Raw genomic sequence first — 23,515 nt, 5'->3', positions numbered from 1 at the left:
ACGGAATCTGTCACCGCTCGCAGGATAGCTGTCACGCCGAGACATGTGAGGTTATGTACACCTCATTATGCTGTATATATATTCAATGTTCAATTGATTTATTTAACGCATTAAGACCGGGAACGCATCTGTGCCTCATTTTCAGATTTTCTTTGGCTATTTATTCTTAAAAATCAAGATTTTTTTTGCAAATCTTTGAATATATATGTTTTAACATTATATAACATTCGTAACCTCAAATCTTTGCTTCTGTTGGGATTCTACAAATGTCTTCTAAATCCTAAACAGTTTTTTTGAAAGAACGTATGTTGCTATAATCAGTGGTTCTCAAACTTTTTCATGTCAAGGACCCCCACAATGATATGTATTTGGCCGCGGACCCCCATCTCAAAATATGTTGTTCCAGGGACCCCCCCCAGAAGTACAGATTTGAGTTAAAAAATATTCGCTTTAAAACATATACATATATTCAAAGATTTGCAAAAGATTTTCACGATAAAAAAAATAATAATAATGCAGATCTACAAGCTCATAGCGCGGCACTCTGTGCCGCGCTATGAGCTTGTAGATCTGCTATTTTTTGAATGGCTAAAGAAATCTAAAAATGACACACAGATGTGCTCCCGGTCTTAATGGGTTAAAAAAAAAATAAAAAGAATAAGAGGGACATGGATTGTAAGATGTAGTTTTGTACCGCACCATGTCTGTTTATTCAGTAAAAAAACAATAGTCCTGGTTGTGCCCCCAAAGAGGTAATGTGTGTACGTAACGTTACCAGTCTGCAAGGTCCATGATTTATGAGGCTGAATAGTTGTTTGTGCGTCTCTATGCGGTGCAGGTGGGCTTTGTTTGTGCCACGCTCCCTTAGCCTTGTCACTATGAAACACCTTATCCTTCACTGGAAGAGGATACCTACAAAAAGTGTTTCTGTTTCTGCCAGCATTATGTGTAATGATAATCCTTCTCTGAAATGTTCTGGGTGTTTAAGCCAAACAACGGCTCTAAAAAGATTTAAAAAAAGGAGTAATAGACATACGTCTGACATCAAGGAACCCTGATCACCAGCAGATCCATTATAATCGTATTTAAAGGGATTGTTGGCAACATTAAGCCTAAAATTGAAAAATATCTATATATATATATTTTGCATTTTTTCCCCTCTATCAGCCACTATATAATGATGCTGGGGTGTTTTCCTGCATTGAAACAGTCCTCTTTCTGAAATCCGTATTTCCCTACTGTTTATGTTTGTCTCGGGCCGTAAATTAACGCACGCATGTGCGCATCCGTGCGCGTCCGTGTCCGTGTGAACTTTTTACTTTCGGTTTTAAAACGCTCTCAAACTTCGTTTTTGAGGCACATAATTTACTTTTCAGATAGCGTTTGAATATAATTTAGTTGTTTAACTTCATATATGTGGTCAATTTGTCATGAAAGAGCCTATTTAAAAATAAAAATTCAGAGAACCGGCAGGGGCGGGCAGTTCCGCGAATTGTATCCGAATAAAGTTTCAGAAGTCCCCTTAACTCTATGGAAGTCCTCCCTGCGTCACCCCCTGGTGGTCGGGGAAACGAACTGCTGGAGTTTTTTTCTTTGTTTATCTCTGAATCGCCTACAATCCCTTTAAATAGGACATTAATGACTCCTTGAAGGATGTGTACTATGAACTGTAACTATTGTATGTAACTGTACTTTGTGTTCATTGGATATTGTGGGAACATTCTATCATATGATTTCAGAATGTCTGGAGCAGTGTTTGATTGATTTCCTCGGCTAAAACTTTGACGAAAAATGTTTGTCGACTAAATATATTGACAATTTTGTCAACAAATAAAAACGACTCTAAAATGTCAGGGAGGGACACACCAGAACACAACTCGGGTGTTGCGCTCTAAAAATAGCAGATCTACAAGCTCACGTGTTGTGAGCTTGTAGATCTCCTATTTTCAGCATGCAACCAAGTGTAAAATCAGATATTACGACGCCATCAAGGCACCGCCAACATACATTTTAGTCGACTATCTTATGATATTTAGTCGACTAAAACTAGACAAAATCAACACTCCGGTCTGGAGGCTGCAGTGAGACGGTTGCTTCTAAACTCTCTCTACACACTGTCTGTAATTATACCCCCCCCCACCCCCCCCTCTCCTTCTGTTGTGATTCTTAATGCTCTTTCCATACTACAGTACATCTCCCACTTAGTAACAAACACATTCTGGTTGCTGGCCTTACGGCAGCCAAGAAAATGATTGCCACTAGCTGAATGCCACCACTAACACACACACACACACACACACGCACACGCACACGCCAGCCAGCCAGCCAGCCAGCCAATGGGCTCCAGGTTTTCTGGATATTGTTTATTTGGAACTCTCTCTGCGTCCTGTATATCCACACGGTGCCAAGGAGGCTAATGCTAATGCATGGCTTTCAATCTCTGTTGATCTTACAGTAACCACATGAACCCTAGCGATCCTACTCTGGGCGTGTCATAATAGATTAGGCTAACATTCTGCAAAAAACGGATGAACATTTGACTAAAAAAGGCCAACATTACGTGAACCTTTGGAAAAATAGCAGATATACAAGCCCACCACGTATTGCTTTGCGATGCATTTTTTACTTGAGTAAAAGTATTGGTATCAAAATGTACTTAAAGTACCAAAAGTAAAAGTACTAAAATGTTTGAAAATAGCAGATCTACAAGCTCACAGCGGGTCGCGATGCGACGCGTTGTGAGCTGATGTTGTCTCTGGTTTTAGGTTTGGGGATTTTTTTGTCATTCATCTTATGTTTTATTTAGTATTTGGTCCAGTTCTATTCAGTTATGTGATGTCTCTGTCTTATACTGTAGCGACTATCTGGTCTTTTTCAGGACAGTACACTATCTCTGACCTTTTATTCACAACTCTACTCTTGCGTGGAATTTGTATTGAATACATGACTCATACAGTGGGTCAATAGTGTTACTTTGTCCTTTGTGTCATGTCTCTGCGTCATAATGCACCTACAGTATAATGTGGACAAAATGTGGTTGTGTGCCTCATTCAGGGTGATTTACAATGTACAATGTAGGCATTAATCCAGAGAGATATACATTAAGAAAGGATAACACAATACATCAAAAACATAGCAATATTAATCTAGTAATGTACGATCATAGGTAGGGCCTAAACCAAGAACCTACAGTATCATCAGTTTAAACAGTATATACAAATTCTCTACATTGAAACTGTACACACTATAGAATGCCAGGTCTACAGATTGAACCTGGCATCTGTCTATGGATGTAGTTCATGGACCTTATTTTATTATTCTTGTTTTCATTCTCTCTCTCTCTCTCTCTCTCTCTCTCTCTCTCTCTCTCTCTCTCTCTCTCTCTCTCTCTCTCTCTCTCTCTCTCTCTCCCTCTTATTTTTCTTGTACTTTTGTATCTGTGGTTTATTTAGAAATAAATACACTTTTTTTTATCCAAGACAATAAATATAAATGAACTAATAATTTCTTCCAGACATCAGAGAGATACATTTACTCAAGTACTGTACTCAAGTACAATTTTGAGGTACTTTTACTTTACTGGAGCATTTCCAATTGTATATACTTTTACTTTTACTCCACTACATCTCGGAGGCAAATATTGTACTTTTACTCCACTACAATTATTTGAAAACGTTAATTACTAGTTACTTTGCAGGTATAAATGATTACATTATAAAACATACATTAACCACTTAAGCCCTATTTTATACCTTGGCCATTTGAAAATAGCCGATCTACAAGCTCACAACGCGTCGCATCGCGACGCGTTGTGAGCTTGTAGATCTGCTATTTTCAAACATTTTAGTACTTTTACTTTTGGTACTTTAAGTACAGTACATTTTGATACCAATACTTTTGTTCTTTTACTCAAGCGAATTCTGCTTGTAACAAAGTACTTCTACATTGCAGTATTGATACTTTGACTTAAGTAAAACATTACAGTACGTATATGTAGTTATGTACACTGTAGGCTGTAGGGCAGCCAGGGGTCTTCAACGTTTTCAGGCCAAGGACCCCTTAGCTGAGAGAGAGATGAAGCAGGGACCCCCTCTATATTGTATAAAATAGTGTTTCAGATTAAACTTTTTTTGTTTACTTGGTCTGCACTTTTTTCCCTCTACACCTATACCTCTTTGCCAAAAATAGCAGATCTACAAGCTCACAACGCCTCCCGCTGCGAGGCGTTGTGAGCTTGTAGATCTGCTATTTTTGGCTAACGTTCTCCTCAGAAAAAGGGATGTTAGGGTTCAAGTGTTTAAGGTAAAAAAATCAAATAATATCACACAAAGATTTGGCGGACCCCCTGTAGTAACTCTGAGGACCCCCTAGGGGTCCCGGACCCCCTGTTGAAGACCCCTGCTGTAGGGGATGTGGGCTGACAGGCAGACAGTGTGGTGGACAGACAGACAGACAGACAGACAGACAGACAGGCAGACAGACAGTGTGGTGGACAGACAGACAGACAGGCAGACAGACAGACAGACAGGCAGACAGTGTGGTGGACAGACAGACAGTAGGTTCAGTGTTTAGCAGCCACCTCGCCGTGCTGCCAGGGTCTCCTCATGGTCATTTATTTATCAAGGTTTCCCATAGAGACGGCCAACACCACGCCGCCTATTCCAAACCCTAATGATGACACACGTTGGCCCCTTGATTGGCCCAAAGCAGGCCGAGGTGAGCCTGCCAAGGTTCCCGTGATGAGGGGGCGCGGCGGGGCGGCGTGGAGGGGCGCCTTGTGATGGCAGGAGAGTGGGCATAATAATTAGACTATTGGGAGCCATGGTGATAATGGGCATATACTCAGGATGGGGTGGATTGATTGGTGGTCACACAGTGAGAGACACTTTAATTGAGATGTTAAAAAGACTTGGTTTCCTAGGACACCTGCCAGGAGAGGCCATGCCAACTGCACTGAGCGACAAGTGCTTTGCTCAGTGTGAAAAAAAACACACTAAACGGGCAACGCACGGCCCCATCGTGGTCTGTGTTTAGAAGTCATTGTTTTAGGAGCGAGAGTGTAATTAATTATTTACGGATGCAGACAAAAATAGTGTAAAAGTGGGGTCTGGGGACCCCCAGGGGTCCGTGAGGGAGTTCCAGGGGGTCCCCAGCTAAATGATGGATAGTTAGGAACCAAATAGACCCCAAATAGACCCTTATGTGTCTGTAACTCTGAGAGTGTACAAATGGAACCAAATGGACCCTAACGGGTCCATTTGGTTCCATTTGTACACTCTCAGAGTTAAATTAACATTGATTTTACAACATAAATTGGTGTCCCAGAGATAGAAATGCCATTAAATGGGGGTCTGTATAGCCTAATGCATGTCAACAATGGGGGTCCTTGAAATTAAAATGGTTGAGAATCACTGCTAAAGCCGTTAAAAATCGTCTCTTATGGGGGTCCCTGGCATATCTTTTCAAATGGGGTCCGCGGGCTAATAAGTGTCAATTTGGGGGTCCTTGACATGAAAAGGTTTGAGAACCACTGGTGTAGACTGTAGCAGCAAGGCGGAGAGGGGAATGAACTAACAATACATGATGACTCATCCGACGCTATTTGAATGGCAACATTTCCATGTCTCATGTAACCAAACGATTGTTGCCAATTGTACGTGACGAAGACCATCAGCGCTGCACCGGATTTGACTCAGAAAGTCGTAAATGTGACATGAGGGAGTGTGTGTGTGTGTGTGTGTGTGTGTGTGTGTGTGTGTGTGTGTGTGTGTGTGTGTGTGTGTGTGTGTGTGTGTGTGTGTGTGTGTGTGTGTGTGTGTGTGTGTGTGTGTGTGTGTGTGTGCTGATGTGGAGAGGCCAACAGAGCAGTGGGGAGGCTCATGGACTCATTCGTTGTGTCAACACTTTTTCAGTTTAAAATAGGCTCTTGAGAGCATCCACGAGTCAACCACTTAACCACTCAAACCCTATATAATGAATCCCCCAGGGGAATATATACCATATAGACCCCCCTCTACACTAAATATCTTTGCAGAAAATTGCCAATCTACAGCTTGTAGACACGCACCAAATATTTGTCACAGGATAGGGACACTACGGCATGGGTCTGGGACCTTCAACAGGGGGTCCTCAGAGTTACTACGGGGGGGGGGGGGGGGCACCAAATCTTAGTGTTATGGGGGGAAAAAGCAAAGATTTGAGTTACAAATGTTCGCTTTAAAAATATTTATATTCAAAGATTTGCACAAAATGTTCACGATTTTTCCAAAAAATAGCAGATAGCAAATAGCAGAAGCTCAAGCTTATATCTGCTATTTTTGAAGAGCTAAAGTATAAAATAATGGTTTAAGTGGTTACACAGGTGCGTACACGGTTTTAATGGGTTAAAATAAAAAATAAAAAATGGAATGAAAAAAACAACGATTGCCTTTAATGACATACTGTATATAGAGCTATGACTAATAATAGAGCTGCCAGGGTTAATGTGGTTAATATAAATACTCTGTGTGTTTCATATTCCTCATATTCCTCTTCCTCCCACAAACACACGGCTGTAGCGTGACAACAAGCCATGATGTCATGTGACCACAGAACACATGAAACCCAATCACACTCAGCCAGGTACATTAGGCCGTCCATCTCTGAAACAAGATATTCAGCAGGACGTTTTTGAACTATCTTTCATGCAAAAGAATATCCAAATTAAGTGATTTTGCAAATACTAATGGCGAACATTTGCTTGCAGAGCTACAGATGTTTGCATTTGCCTTTGGGCCCTGCAGGGATGAAAGTAGTCAATGTCATTGTTGGTGTAATTGTTATTTCCATATTTAGTTATTTCTATGCTAGAGTTGTTCTTCATTTGACTGGGCTGATAATCATAGACGTTCATGCTTGGGCACAGATTTGGGTACCCAGTGCCTAATGTTACTTAATGCCTGGAACAAATGTTATTGCTCCGATGTATACCATCTGCTTCCATGTGGGTATTAAATTAAATCTGCAATCCTCAACTTATTTTAACCCATTAAGACCGGGAACGCAGTCAAGACATTTTTTGTTCTTTGGCTATTCAAAAATAGCCGATCTGGAACAACATATTTTTGGATGGGGGTCCGCGCGCGGCCAAATACATATCATTTTTGGGGGGTCCTTGACATGAAAAAAGTTTGAGAACCACTGATATTATAGCAACATAAGTTTCTTTTTCTTCTTTTTTTAACTGTTAGGATTTAGAAGACATTTGTAGAATCCCCCAGAAGCAAAGATTTGAGTTACAAATGTTATTTAAAAATATATACATATTCAAAGATTTGCACAAATGTTCACGATTCTTCAAAAATAGCAGATCTACAAGCTCGTAGTGCGGCACTCGGTGCCGCGCTACGAGCTTGTAGATCTGCTATTTTTGAATAGCCAAAAGCACACAGAATAGCCAAAGTACACAGATATGTTCCCGGATTGAATGGGTTAATGAATAAAATGTTATTGTCATCAGTCCAGTATCGTAGAGTTATGTTAATACGATGTAATTAGTACGTCAAAAAGTAGCTTTTTAAACCATCAACAATAGCAGAAAGTGCTGTAGACAGCAGACATTGGGTACCAAATGTTCTCCCTCGCTGACTGTCTATCAATGTTAATAAATGGATGAACGATAACTTTCTGAAACTAAATGAGGACAAAACTGAAAAATCCTCCTTCTTGGCTCCCGTAAACAAAATGGACATGCTTATAAACAGCCTTGGGAAACCTAACTCCCTCGATTAAGTCAGAGATTTACAAGTCTTTCGTGTCATCTTCTCAGATATCAGTTTTAAATCCCACATTACCATGGTGATGAAGACGGCTTTAATTCTTACATCTCAGAAACAGGGATAAGGTGCGGTCATGTTTATTTCAGCGAGATGCTCAAAAACTGCTTCATGTTTTTATTTCATTTGGACTTGACTACTGTATGTCCTGGCCTCCCCGACAACATGTCCACAGAGAGGCTCCCTCTAATTCACTATTCTGCTGCCAGGCTATTGACCAAAACAAGCAGCCTAACGCCCCAGTCCTGGCTGCTCTGCACTGGCTCCCTGCATCATTTACAATGGACTTTAAAGTCTTTCTACTAGTGCTTAAAGTAATACTAGGTAACGTTTTCAACAAAACTAAAGTTAAATTGTATATCTTTTGCGAGTGGCAAAAGTTTCACAACACCCACTCCGTGAATTTCACCCCCGGAAGCCTTTTATTTATATATTTTCTATTGAACGTGTACGGGGGGGGACTTTCCCGGGAAAATGACGTTCCTGGCCAACGTCATGACGTCGTGGCCGACGTCCCCAGGAACTACCGCAACGGTTTCCTGTTTGGCCAGGAACTACCGCGCTATTAACAAAAAGGAACCTCACGCTGATTTTAAGATAATGTAGGATTGGAAGATCGAAAAAGAACAGAAAAAGAAAGCACAGCTCATGGTAACTAATGCTCCACTGGCTAAGAGAAACGATCCGTAGATAGTATAAAACAATTAAAAGATCGCTTTTTGAAACGCTTCCGGCTTCCGGTGAAAACGAATGGAATTCTGGGTAATCGAGGACTAGGGAAATTGTATGCAGTGACGGTAGTGACCAGCAGAGGTTGCTAAAAATCGTTATTTGTGATTCTGCATTGTACAACTTTAAAGCACTAAACGGGTCTGGGACCAGCCTATACCTCACTGACAACATATATATGTTGGTGTGGATGCATTTATTAATTATGCCCCTAATCTGTAGAATATATTACCTCAAGAAATCAGGGAAGCAAGCTCACTAAATATATTTAAACTTAAACTTGGCTTTTAATTGGCCTCTTATGAACTGATTTCATTGTATTGAAAACTTCATCACTGTAATGAAGAGCAATTTCTTTCATAAAGTTCTGTAAAAATACATTAGTTTATTACTATTATATTTATATATATATATATATATTATAGATATTATAGATATAGATATATATTATAGATATAGAGCCTGGTACACGGGCATGACAATGTTGAGGGAGACATGCAAAGATATCAAAATCCTTTTGGTATTTTATAGATTCTGTCTGTCTGTCTGTCTCTTTCTCCCACTCACATCCCTGATGGCCCAGTAGACACATGTATTAGTGTATTTATGTAGTAGTAGTACCATACTGCGAGCCCCCTCCCCCCCCTCCCCCCCCCCCCTCACGCTCACAGTTACCATGGCTTCTCTCGCTGAGCGACTTCTGCTCCAGCGCTTTGTCGTCCACATCGATTGAACCTCAGGCCCGGCCGGCCCCGTCAATAGCCTTCAAACACAGCTACCTGTCTGAAGAGGTGCTGTGAAGCGTGAACACAAAAATAACCTCCAAAGAATCCCTTCTCAACGCCGGCCGCCGCACACTTCCCCAAAGCGCCCGCTATAGGACGCACCTGCCTGCTATTATTTCCAGCCTTGTGCCTCGGGGCACACTACACTCTCCTCTCTTTTTTTTTCCGAGGTGAGAGGGCTCCTGTCGGCGCAGCCACCAAGACACCCTCGCAATGTCAAGGTACCAATGTTTCCCCCGGTATGCCGAGCTCCAAGGTCACCCGGACAACAATATAAAATGAGCCCCGTCCCCCCTCCCCCCTCGGTCCCCCCACCTCCCGCTCCTTCCCTCGGGACGGAACCCTTTCCGACACCAGCGCTCACGAGCTCCATTTTGTCACCGGTGCTCTTTCACTTCTCTGCTCCACTTCTCCCCCCACGGGGGAGCGGGGCGGGCGGGGGGGGGGGGGGGAGCGGGGCGGGGGGGGGGGGGGGGGGTTGTGTGACTGGATGGATTTTTCAGTTGCACTCCGGTGGGACGCGGCTGAGCAGAGGAGCTGTGGCCCCAGCAGAGGGGAGGAGGGGGGAGAGGGGGATGATAGCGGGGGGGCGGGGGGGGGGGGTGTAGGGCTGAGGTAGGTAGTGTGGTCTGAAGCTTGAAGGAGAGTTTGGGGGGGGGGGGGGAATGGCTGCAGCAGAGGCCGTCCCGCTCTCTGCAGGTTTGGGTTAACCCGTTAAGACCGGGAACGCATCGTTTTGTGTCATTTTCCAAGATTTCTTTGGGCTATTCAAAAATAGCAGATCTACAAGCTCATATAGCGCGGCACAGAGTGCCGTGCTATGAGCTTGTAGATCTGCTCTTTTTTTTTAAATCGTGAAAATGTGTGCAAATCTTTGAATACATACAGTATATATTTCAAAGCAAACATTTTTAACTCAAACCTTTGCTTCTGGGGGGTCCCTGGAACAACATATTTTGAGATGTGGGTCGGCGGCCAAATACATGTCATTTTGGGGGTCCTTGACATGATAAAGTTTGAGAACCACTGATATTATAGCAACATACGTTTTTTAAAAAAACTGTTAGGATTTAGAAGACATTTGTAGAATCCAAACTACCCAGAAGCAAAGATTTGAGTTACAAATGTTCGCACATAAAATATATATATTCAAAGATTTAAAAAAAAAGTCAAAATATTAAAAAGATCTACAATCTCATAGCGCGGCACTTGGTGCCGCGCTATGAGATTGTAGATCTGCTATTTTTTCAATATCCAAAGAAAGAAAAAAAATTACACCCATGCGTTCCCGGTCTAAAAGGGTTAATGGCCCCCCTCTGGCCCCCCCATGCACCTGCTGCAGGTGGTCCGATAGCATGGGGGGGGGGGGGGGGGGGGCCACTGTGACATGGCCGTGGCCATGGGGGGGACGAGCACGGAGAACTTCACATTCTGGCCCCTGTCTTTGTTCAAAGACTCTCAATGACATTCCAAAAAAACGTTGCAAATGGGAATTGGGCCGGCGGTGAGCAGGGGGAGCGGGTGGGGACACAATAGAGGGATAGAAGGGGTTGATATAAAAGCCAACCTTGAGTGTCGGAGGTGCGAGGGAGCAGCATATGGTGTTTGAGTGCTCTCATTACGGGGTCTTTTTCTCTCGCTATGCCCCCCGTGCCCCCTCGCAAGGACCGTTCCATTTACAACACGCTTACCACATCACTAAAGAACCTTTTGCTTTGTGTGTGTGTGTGTGTGTGTGTGTGTGTGTGTGTGTGTGTGCGCGCGCGCGCGTGCGTGCGCGTGTTGGCGGTTGGCAAACGGAAGCATTTTTACCTTTCAATGGCCCGCCCGCACGATGTCGGCCACAGTGCTGTAGCTCGTTGGAGCCCGGTGGTCACACTGACACTATGCTGTCTGGGATGCAGGATGAAATGAAATAGATAAGCAAGCCAGCTCACACTTAACCAAAATCTCATGAAACAAAACAGTCAGTCAGGCACGTCTCAAGCTTTGCCTTTTACCCGGGCCAACTGGAGACATCTGAGGACTGGTAATGCATTCGCCTGGCAGGCAGTGTTTATCTCAGTGAGGCAGGCCAGCGCTCAAGACAGAGGATCCAGTCTCACACTGCTATAGTCTGACTCCCACCTCACAGGACCTAACCACATCAAGGTGGTGGAAAAGGTGCAAATAATTCTTAGGATTCCCAACAGACAAAGATTAGTACTTTAATCTGGTCTGATAGACGCTCGCCACACCTGCAGCACCCCTGGGTTTTTACTGGCCAGCAGACCACAAGAAAAGAGGGGGTCATTCCTATGTTCCCAGGGAGGGTTACGGTTATGGTTATTGTTTGTTTGTTTATTTGGATCCCCATTAGCTAGGCTACTGCATTATTAGCAGCTACTCTTCCTGGGGTCCACACAGAAATATTACATTAGCTAACATGAAAACATTTTACATGACAGTATCAGAAAACAGTTAAACGCTTAAAATACAACCAAAATTATAAAAAGAAAAATATCTGATTATATGGTGTAGTAAATCACACATTACTGTGTGTTGCATTGACTTAGTTTTTGAGATGTTAAGAGTTCAGGCCAAATTATATTTGCCGCGTCCGTGTAGCTGTGAGGGTATGCTACTGTAGCGTCATATGATGTACATATCATCATCAGCATCATGTCCACGCAGACATCTGCATGCCTCTCCTCTCAGAGTTTCTTCTGCTGCATGTGGGTACTACTAGTATAATGACTGCACATGACTGGTACTATACTAGTATAATGACTGCACATGACTGGTACTATACTAGTATAATGACTGCACATGACTGGTACTATACTAGTATAATGACTGCACATGACTGGTACTATACTAGTATAATGACTGCACATGTGTGTACTATACTAGTATAATGACTGCACATGCGCTATACAGGGCCGGATACAGAAATTATTAACTGGGGGGGCATTAATAAATGCTGGGGGGGGCGGCTTCCTCGACGTCGGAAAAAAAATTGGGGGGGCCCAAAACCATTTGGGGGGTTTTCGGGGGCCCCAAACCCCCCAAATGCGTAGGAAAATATGCATAGGAAAATATGCATTTTGGCACAGTTAGACCTATAAAAAAATGTGTTGCCTTTTGTCTGACCTCTACCCTGAAACCTGTGGCACCAATGTAGCAAAATGCTGCCCACGGTGCCCACTTACAGTCTATGGTGCCCACCCAATCAAAATAAATAAATGTTACATAAATATTTGATGATAAAAAAAAAAATTGGCAAAAAAAATAATATATATATATATATTATTTTTTTTACCCCAATTTTGATTGGGTGGGCAGGATGCACGTTTGGGTGGGCACTGCCCACCCCTGCCCCCCCCCTAGAACCGGCCCTGGCGCTATAACAGAAATATGGACACTGTGTTTGAGGAGAGGTTGTGTGAGGTGAGGCGCCTCCATGGATCGCCTGTTACTTGATGGAAGTGTGTGCTGGCAGAAGTGTCAGAAGGAAGGATCTGCCAGACACGTTTGTCTTGAGCATGTTTGGAGCACGTGCGTGTCTGCAGCCACCAACTTGTTTAGTTTTTCTTCAAATTTAGAGTAGACAATTATTTTGTAACCCTTTTTCTCCCCAATTAAGTCGTCATGCCAATTAATTCCTCCCCACACACATTTCTGTGTTGTCCAGGGGTGAAAGTGGCTGACAGTTCTTGCCGGAACTGACACATGTGTCGTGCGTGTGCGCGCGGTTATTTGGTGGATTTTGGTACTTTATTTTCGTTTTTTTGTTACTTTATTTCGGGTTTAGGGTTAGGTTAGGGTTATGTTATTTAATTCTTATTTTTGCCTGATTTTACCGATTTATTATCAAAAAAATATTTTTTAATTAAAATATTGCATTGTGCTTCATTTATTTTTTAAATTGCATTCTTCATCAAAACAGTGTATATTTTCCCTCGCGTTTCTTTACTTTTCTTTTTTCCAGAAAAGACGTGTTGAACCAATCAGAACTAACTATGCTAGTCTGTCAGCCAATCAGAAACATGTTTTGAATGTTGGTGGGATTTAATTTGTCATAAAGCCCGCCTCCTTTATCCGGTAATTTGCACACACACACACACATAGGCACGGACAAAGGCTGTTTCCGTATCCGTTTTATACCGGATCTCTAAGCTGCAAAGTGTATTGATCCCAGTCCCACGCATGCGCTAATTGACGCGACTTGCTGGAGAAGACGAGACGAGACGCTTCTCGGCTCCGTAGAATAAATAAACACCGTAAAATGTGTATGTTAATCTGATGTTAGTAGATGATGTAGATAGTAGATAACATGGCCATGGGTCTGTGGCAGGTTATTTAATATGGGATTTTCACAACTACCTTCGACTTCTTCTTAACGGAACGGCGTTCCGTCACCCAATCTTTTACCGTTCCTGACCGTTCCTGACCGTTCCTGACCGTTCCTGACCGTTCCTGACCGTTCCGGCCCCACTTTCACCCCCTGGTGTTGTCACTGCTGTCGTATCCTACTGACTCACCTACCAGTGAGGAGCCCCCACCAGGAGGACGTAGAGCCTTCGTTCTATATACTCCTCCCGCCCAACACTCCCCACTGACAGGCTCCGCCCCCAGCCCGTAGGAGTACGTGCAATGACCATTATTACCTCCTCCTCCTCCTCCTCCTCCTCCTCCTCCTCCCCCTCCCCGCCCGGCTTCCCTCCCCCTGAACACGGGCCAGTAGTGTTGGTGTAGACGCCCAACAAAGCCGGTTGCACCACACGGTGGATTCAAACCCACAGCCTCCGTGTGGTGGTGGGCAGGGACTTTACCACTGCACCACCCGAGCGCCCGCAACCAACTTGTTTTATAAACAAAATGACATCCTGTGTCTGCAGACCCTCCACGTTATGCAGCAAGTATTTAATCAGGCCTTTGGGATGAAGGGTTATTAAAGGTTAGGATGGACTCTGAGAACATAAGGTAGATCTGAACCAAAAAGACAAGGCTCTCAGCTGGAGCTGCAGGGGGTTTGAAGTCACTTTGTGTGTGACTTTGTAAGCAAGAAAAATGGTATGAAATGTTCTCATTCTCTACACGTTGGAGGGGGGGGGGGGGGGTTGTGTGTATATTTGCCTGAGGATATGGTGTGATGGGATATGACCTGCGTTTACCCCTAGACGCCAGCAGGCTCTGAGCCAAAGCCTTCCCCTGGTGACGCCCTGGGGGGGGGGGGGGGGGGTGGATAAATGTTGGCTTTGGTGGGTTTGTGTGGATATAGAATGATCCTGGGAGATATTAGATAATGAATGATTTGTCACAATATCTGCCTTATTGTCCTAATCTATGTCAGACATTCTACACTTTTAACCCATTAAGACCGGGAACGCATCTGTGTCATTTTTTGATTTGATAGAAATCTGTGCAAATCTTTGAATGTTTATTTCTTTAAGTGAACATTTGTAACTCAAATCTTTGCTTGTGGGGATTCTACAAAAGTCTTCTAAATCCTAACAGTACCATTTTCATGTCAAGGACCCCCAAAAGGACATGTATTTGGCCGTGGACCCCCAACTCAAAATATGTTGTTCCAGGAACCCCCTGAAGCAAGATTTGCGCTCATTAAAAAAAAAAAAAAAAAAAAGCAGATCTACAAGCTCGTGCGCATTATATCTGCTATTTTTGAATAGCCAAATAAATCTTAAAATGATTCCCGGTCTTAACTCATTCCCTGCCTAGAACGACTAAAACGACTTTTGTCCTTTAAGCCCCCTCTGCCAAGAACGACTAAAACGACTTTTATTTTTTTCAAAAAAAAAAAAAATCTTTTTTTTTTTTTTTTTTTTTTTCTTATTTATTTATTTATTTTTTAACCCAAAGACCAAGGAGATATGATTTGTTGAAGATCTAGACTCCCATCCACTTCATTGTTAACTTAAAACTTAAACATTTTGTATCTCGGCTCCTGAGTACTTTTTTTTTTTAATTAAAAATCTCTGGCAGTGGGCAAACGCAAAAAAATAAAGTTCTGGCAGTGAATGAGTTAACAGGTTAAGTGTGGGTCTGGATGGCCGCTCTGTGTAATAGTGTGTTCACACATTGGCTGTACTGTCCCTGAAACCACAGGCATCGCCTCCATTCACATGCATTCTGCAGCTCGGGCTCGGCTCAGTTGCCGAGCCCGTTATCCTTCCTCCGCAGTCATATCCGTTTAGCGTTAACAAGCGCGAGAGAGAGAGAACACATGGGCTCTGCTCTGAGAGAGAGAGAGAACACATGGGCTCTGCTCTGCTCTGAGAGAGAGAGAACACATGGGCTCTGCTCTGCTCTGCCGTTTTGGCTGCGAGCTCCGCAAACAGATTCAACATAATGGTTTGCTGTCTGTTTCAGCCTCTGTCTTTCTGATGTGGTTGTCGTTTTTAACGCTGTGGCTACTCGGAGGCGAGCCATCTAGAAGAGTGTGTGTGTGTGTGTGTGTGTGTGTGTGTGTGTGTGTGTGTGTGTGTGTGTGTGTGTGTGTGTGTGTGTGTGTGTGTGTGTGTGTGTGTGTGTGTGTGTGTGTGTGTGTGTGTGTGTGTGTGCGTGTGTGCGTGTGAGACTGTATCTGTCTGGCTAATCTTGCAAGCTGCTGGACGGAAATGTCTTGTGCGCACGCTGCCAGTAGGCCAAGGTAGTAACTCCCCGAATTGTGACTATTTATTTTCTTTTTACAAATGACATTTCATGTCAGTCTTGTTATGCTGTAAGTCAATGGGGGTCAGATTGTTCTGACCTCTTTATCCCTGGAGAAAGTACTAATGTATTGTACCAGTTTAGACACTTCCAACTTGGCGTCCTTATTTTGGGCGTGTCATTATTGTCAGAAATGTTCAAGCATTATAAAAAGTCTTCTTACAAGCTCACATCGCGATGCGCTGTGAGCTTGTAGATCGGCTGTTTTCGCGTTGTGTTTTTTAATTGACATTAGGGTGCTGCAGCCAGAGAGGCTATGGCTGTTTGGGGGTAAAAGATTGGGAACCCGTGTCATATACAGTACGTCATACCTGACATCACTGACTGGCCCCTTGACGTCGCAGATCCGCATGGAAACCGGTATTAGACCCTGTGTGTGTGTGTGTGTGTGTGTGTGTGTGTGTGTGTGTGTGTGTGTGTGTGTGTGTGTGTGTGTGTGTGTGTGTGTGTGTGTGTGTGTGTGTGTGTGTGTGTGTGTGTGTGTTTTTTGTCTTGACCTTCAACTCTCCTGCGGTGGTCATGGTTTCACTGTGGGCAGGAATTAGCTGGACTCTTTCCTGGATTGTGCACTTCTAATGAGGGCTATCAGCACTTTGGCACTGCTTACTGGCAGCATGCGTAGAAATGGATGGGGATCAGGAAGGGCTCAACAGAACTGCTGCCCCGCAGTCCGGGTCCAGGAAAAAATGCTGCCCATAAACAAGATCGGGTTGCGTTATCAAATTTAAAAATATGCACCCGTTAAAAATATGCACCATGTTATATTTATTCCAAAAGCACCTTTGGGACTCTCACTATATCTGCTGGAGAACTGGGCCCAGGCATAGTGTGTGAAGTATGAAGGTTGTTTTTCACTTTCTTTTTTTACGAGAGGCCACTGGTTCTCAATGTTGGGTCAGTGGACCCCTAGGGGTCCTTGAGGCGGTTCCGGGGGAGAACGGGGGGGGAGGGTCCCCAGCTAAATGATAGATAGTTGTAACTCAGAGAGTGTACAGTTGGAATCAAATGGACCCACATTACAGGTCCACTTGTCAGTGGTGAAAAAAGTGCTCATATTTCTTACTGAAGTAAAAGTATCAATACTGCAATGTAGAAATACTCTGTTAAAGGGTAAAAGTCCAGAATTCAAAAGTACGAAAGTATTGGCATCAAAATGTACTTAAAGTACCAAAAGCGAAAGTACTCATTATGTGGAAATCTTCCATTTCATGTTTTCAAAATGTATAAAATCTTTTGAAAATAGCCGATCTACTGTACAAGCTCACAACCCGTGTGTGTAAGTTTTGTAATAATATTCAAAATCTGTAAAGTACAGTAACTAGTTACTAAAGTTGTTAAATAATTGTAGTGGATTAAAAGTACAATATTTGCCTCTGAGATGTAGTGGAATAGAAGTAAAAGTATTGAAAGTTGGAAATACTCCAGTAAAGTAAAAATTCCTCAAAAGTGTACTTGGGTAAATGTACTTAATGTTACTTTACACCACTGCCATTTGGTTCCATTTGTACACTCTCAGCTCAGAGTTACAGACTTTCACTGTAGATTTGACAGTGTATTATAATATATTGGGCTCCCAGAGATAAAAAATCATATCAAATGGGGGTCTGTGGCCTAATGTATATCACTGGAGTTCCTTGAAATTAAAAAGGTTACGAATCACTGCTCCAGGCTATACAGCAGATTTTCTTTTCTTTTTTCTTTTCTTTACATTCATGTATAATACTACAGTATATAGAGATAATGTTACTAATAGTTTCCTATGGTTTGGGACACCACATCAGTGTTGATTTTGACAGAATATTTAGTTTTAGTCATATTTTAGTCATCTGAAATGTTTTAGTTTTTGTCTAGTTTTAGTCGACTAAATATCATAAGATTATAGTCGACTAAATCTACAGTTGATTTAGTCGACTAAAATGTATGTTGGTGGTGCCTTGATGGCGTCTTAATGGCTGATTTTACACTTAGTTGTATGCTGAAAATAGCAGATCTACAAGCTCACAAAGCGTCACAGTGCGACGCGTTGTGAGCTTGTAGATCTGCTATTTTCAGAGCACAACACCCGAGCGCAACAAAACATAAAATGTCTTGTCTTTTAGTTCTACTGGATCTCTTCTCCACTAGATCCCTCACTAACATTCAGTCTAGTTTTTATTTGTTGACGAAATTGTGAATATATTTAGTCTTAGTTTTAGTCATCATGGCTTAGTTTTTATTTCGTCAGTGAAGAAAGGTAGTCGACGAACATTTTTCGTCATAGTTTTAGTCGACGAAATCAACACTGCCTGAGACATGCCTTTGAAAGGGACACGTAGGAATCGTATGAGTGCAGGAATACAGCACAGAAAGAGAGAGAGAGAGATTACACCCGAGGGAGATGTTTGGAGGGGTGGTATATAGACTAATTATCTTGTCACGTGTCATAAAAAGAGGCCCAGGAAGGCCAGTGTCATGGGGCCTCTCTCTCGCTGTGTGTGTGTGTGTGTGTGTGTGTGTGTGTGTGTGTGTGTGTGTGTGTGTGTGTGTGTGTGTGTGTGTGTGTGTGTGTGTGTGTGTGTGTGTGTGTGTGTGTGTGTGTGTGTGTGTGTGTGTGTGTATACTCCCCATAGGGCTCTGCCCTCGGCCAGGACGCAGCACCAAACCTCTCCTCCTGCACATAACGAGTCGGGCTGCAGTCACACACCTCGTGGGGATGTATTGATTGTCTCCCCCACACCTCCACTGAGAGGTCTCATTCTGTCTGTCACACTCCTACACACACTGGGCTCAGGCCAGCAGGCACATGCACACACACACGCACACGCACGGACATGCACACACACACACACGGACACGCACGGACACGCACACACAAACACACACACAGACGCACGGACATGCACAACACACACACACGGACACGCACGGACGCACGGAAAAGCACACACACAAACACACACACACACACACACACAGACACATGGACACATACAGTACACATACACGGACACACACACATACACGGACACACACACGGACACACAGACACGCACACACACACAAACACACACATACACACACATACACACAGACACACAAACATCCAAACACACACACACACACACAAGCATGCACAAACACACACACACGGACACACGGATACACGGACACACACAAACACACACACACATGGACACACGGACACAGACACGCATGGACACCCACACACGGACAGGCACGCACGCGCACACACACAGACACACACGGCTGCGGACAGGCGCGCACACACACAAACACGCACGCACACGCACACGGACACGCACGCACGCACGCACGCACGCACGCACGCACGCACGCACGCACGCACGCACGCACGCACGCACGCACGCACGCACGCACGCACGCACGCACGCACGCACGCACGCACGCACGCACGCACGCACGCACGCACGCACGCACGCACGCACGCACGCACGCACGCACGCACTCACGCACGCACTCACGCACGCAGACTACGTCATGCTGCTTGCCACCGTGCTCGACACTGCTCTCTATCAAAGTGAGAATCCGTGTCATTAATGACCATTAACGACACTTCACTCTGTCATTGAGGGATCGTTCTCCAAACCCACACACGTTCTATTGGCGCTTTTCCATTTTCCACGAATGGGAACGCAGAACCTTCCATAACCTGGAATAAATGTCCAGAACCCGTTCTGGACATTTATGTGATTGTTTTGTTGTGTTTATGTTTCCATGGCAACCAGAAACAAAGGAGGAGGTACATCATGAATTGACTCTGTCCCGCCTACGTTATCGCTCTTGCAACATAGTATGGAAACATTTTGATGGAGATATTTCCACAGTATCAACACAGATGCTGTGAACTTGACGTGTCCGTTGCCGTCTCAATTATCAGATTTTTTCGGGATTGAATATCAGTTTGATTTAGCTGTTTATTCTGGTTTCCTCGTCGCTCACTGGTCCTTCTAGCCGATCTACGCGGTCACAGTTTTTTTCTGTTCTGGCCCCACAGTGGTGGAATGAACTCCCCACTGATGTCAGGACAGCAGAGTCGCTGCCCATCTTTCGCCGCAGGCTGAAAACCCACCTCTTCAGGAATCACTACCCTGACCCTTCCTCTTAGCCTTGGCCACTTGTTGTCAATTAGTTGTACGAGCTCTTGTTTTATTGGATCTTGTTCATTTGATACACTTATTTGTTTTAGCTCTTGATCATTTGATTTTCCTATTTGTCTCATCAGTTTAAGAAAGTAGGTAGCTGATATATTGCACTTTTACCTTGGTGCTAGGTATACTCTTAGTTGCTTGTTTTAGAAGAGAATGCACTTCAGACTTCTGGTGATTAGTAGTTTTGTTCCCTACCTATGTTGAATGCACTTACTGTAAGTCGCTTAATGTAATGTAATGTATTCTGTTTCCGCTGTTTGTGAAGAAAGTTTTCAACTTTAACCAAATGAACCCCTAGTTCATGTAATGCACTGCATCATGGTCAAATAACAATACAAGAGGGTGAAACTGCATTAGATCCATAACTCACTATCTGCCATATGGTTTAACTTGGAGGTCATAATAGGTCAAGGATCAAGGTTGGTGATGATGAACCACACACGGCTCAACTATGGACAATTCTATGGTTGCCCTTTGTTTGGAATTTATTGCAATGTCTTCAGGAGCACAGAAAGCCTATATACTACTGTCAGTGGTGTAAAGTAACAAAGTACATGTACTCAAGTACTGTACTTAAGTACATTTTTTAGGTATTTTTACTTTACTGGAGTATTTCCAATTGTCAGTACTTTTACTTCTACTCCACTACATCTCAGAGGCAAATATTGTACTTTTACTCCACTACAATTATTTGAAAACTTTAGTTACTTTGCAATTATCAATAATTATATTATAAAACATACATTAACCACTTTAGCCCTATTTTGTACCTGCAGTAGACTATTTGATAATAGCCGATCTACAAGCTCACAACGCGTCGCATCGCGACACGTTGTGAGCTTGTAGATCTGCTATTTTCAAACATTTTAGTACTTTTACTTTTGGTACTTTTAAGTACATTTTGATTCCAATACTTTTGTACTTTTAGTCAATTGTGAATTCCGGACTTTTACTTGTAACAGAGTATTTCTACATTGCAGTATTGATACTTATACTTAAGTAAAGAATGTGAGTACTTTTTCCACCACTGGCTGCTCTGTCCTGCCTCTGGCTGCCCTGCGAGTCAGGAGGCGTTTGGGAACAGCGGGAGAGGAGAGCGATGGGAACAGCGGGAGAGGAGAGCGATGGGAACAGCGGGAGAGGAGAGCGATGGTATAAACTCTGCTGTACCCACGTGCCAGTGTGCCAAAGTGCCAGCAGGTGCACTCTGCCAGCAGCATCAGCAATCCCTAGCAATGGCATCCACAACCGAGGGGAATAGGCCACAGCATAGAGAGGGGAATAGGCCACAGCATAGAGAGCCTGACAGGGCTTTTGTTTCCTGTTTAATGTTGATAAATGCTACAACTAATGGGAATGTCATCTCTTTTTTGTCCCGTTTTGTGGTTTGTTTTCATAGCGTCCAGTCATTGAACTGGACCAGAGTCTCTTTTGGTGGTAGTTTTTTGCCCTCAGGTCCAGAAGTATATATTTAGCTGACACAGCTTCTCCACACAGCCTCAGGAGCCGTGTTTACTGTACTCTCAGGCACAGGATAGAGGAGGAAATTATACCAGGAATATAGCCAGCTCAGGTGGAATTAAATGTGACAAATATGGCAAACTCGCCTCTGACAACTATTATCCTCACCCTCAGGTGCACCTCAAGTAGATCAGCCATGATGTTATCTTTTTACTGCTCTTTTACAGACAGTACATTCATGACTGAAATGACCCTGGACTGTGGGGGAATCTGAGCACCTTGCTTAATAACCACCTGCAACCTGGCAATCCCTGCTGTATTTTTGGCATGTAATTATGTGAACATAAAAAAAAAAAAAAAAAAAGTTAAAACCAAAAATTAAATTAAAAAAAAAAAAAAAAAAATGTAGATATATTCAAAACATTTCCCTCCAAATTCAAAATGTAAAAAAAATGCAAAACAAGAGCAGATCTACAAGGAGATCTACTATTTTTGCTATATTCGGCGTACGGTGAAGTATATACTAGGGCTTAAGTGGCTCATTTGAATAAACAGTGTCTCATATGCTATGCAAATACAGCAGAGCGTACGGCATCTCTTCAACGCGGGAGCAACACGAGTTCAGCGTTCCCAGATGAGCGGGGGGTGGGGGAAGGGGGGGGGGGGGGGGCATAAGAACAGTCGTAAGAAATGAAGCAACAACCAGAAACCATCTGCGTGTGTTATTACACATTTCCCCGGCCTTGCTTCTAAATCCCTACAGTGGGAGAACATCCAGCGAATCAGAGCGCCCATATGGCCGGGGCGCCCGGCGCCCGGAATTATCCTTCAAATGTGGGTTAATGAATTCATGAGCAGGCTGTTTCTCATGGCCATCAGATCCCCTTACACCCTGATAGACACACACCTGCCCCGTCCTCTCTGGTGGGGGGCCTTACACCCTGATAGACACACACCTGCCCGTCCTCTCTGGTGGGGGGCCTTACACCCTGATAGACACACACCTGCCCGTCCTCTCTGGTGGGGGGCCTTACACCCTGATAGACACACACCTGCCCGTCCTCTCTGGTGGGGGGCCGGTGGGGGGCCGCGTGGGTTCCATCAACACCTCGGAAACAACAGAGAGGCGTTTTTTTTGGCGGGGCCGTGCCAGTGCCGGCAGAGAGACGCATGGAGGGACAACCCAGGGCCAGTCCATTCATCAGTTACCATCAGGAGCTTAATGAAACGCACAGCCAGAGTGATTAAGACACAGACACCCCCCCTGCTTTAATGCATTAATCACCAAGCACTGTCTGTCTGCACCCTCTCTGAGGCTGTGTTCATTTGTGTTTGTGTGTGTGTATGTGTGTGTGTGTGCGTGTACGCGTGTGTGTGTGTATCTGTGCATGCACATTTTGATGTTGTGAATTGTTGTGTGTGTGCGCGCGCGTGTGCGTTCATGTGTGCACGCGCGCTCGTGGGTATGTGTGTATGTGTGTGCACGCAGACGAGTGTGATGACCCTGCGTGTGTTTGTGTATGTATGTACGTACGTACGTGTGTATGTCTGTGCGGGCGCTCGTGCATGCGTGTGAGCTTGCGTGTGTGAGTGTGTGCGTGCGTGTGTGTATATGTTTGTGTGTGTGCGTGCGTGCGTATGTGTGTGTGCGTATGTATGTATGTGCATGCACACGTGTGTGACTGTGCATGTTTGTGTATGTATGTATGTATGTATGTGTGTGCGGGCTCTCGTGCATGCGTGTTTTTATGTGTGCGTGCGAGGCTGTGAGTGTGAGCATGCATGTGTGTGTGTGTGTGTGTGTGTGTGTGTGTGTGTGTGTGTGTGCGTGCATGTGTGTGAT

This window comes from Gymnoscopelus braueri, assembly GCF_963280865.1.
Source record: "Gymnoscopelus braueri genome assembly, chromosome: 14".
Classification (NCBI taxonomy): Eukaryota; Metazoa; Chordata; class Actinopteri; order Myctophiformes; family Myctophidae; genus Gymnoscopelus; species Gymnoscopelus braueri.
This window is presented reverse-complemented; position numbering follows the sequence as displayed.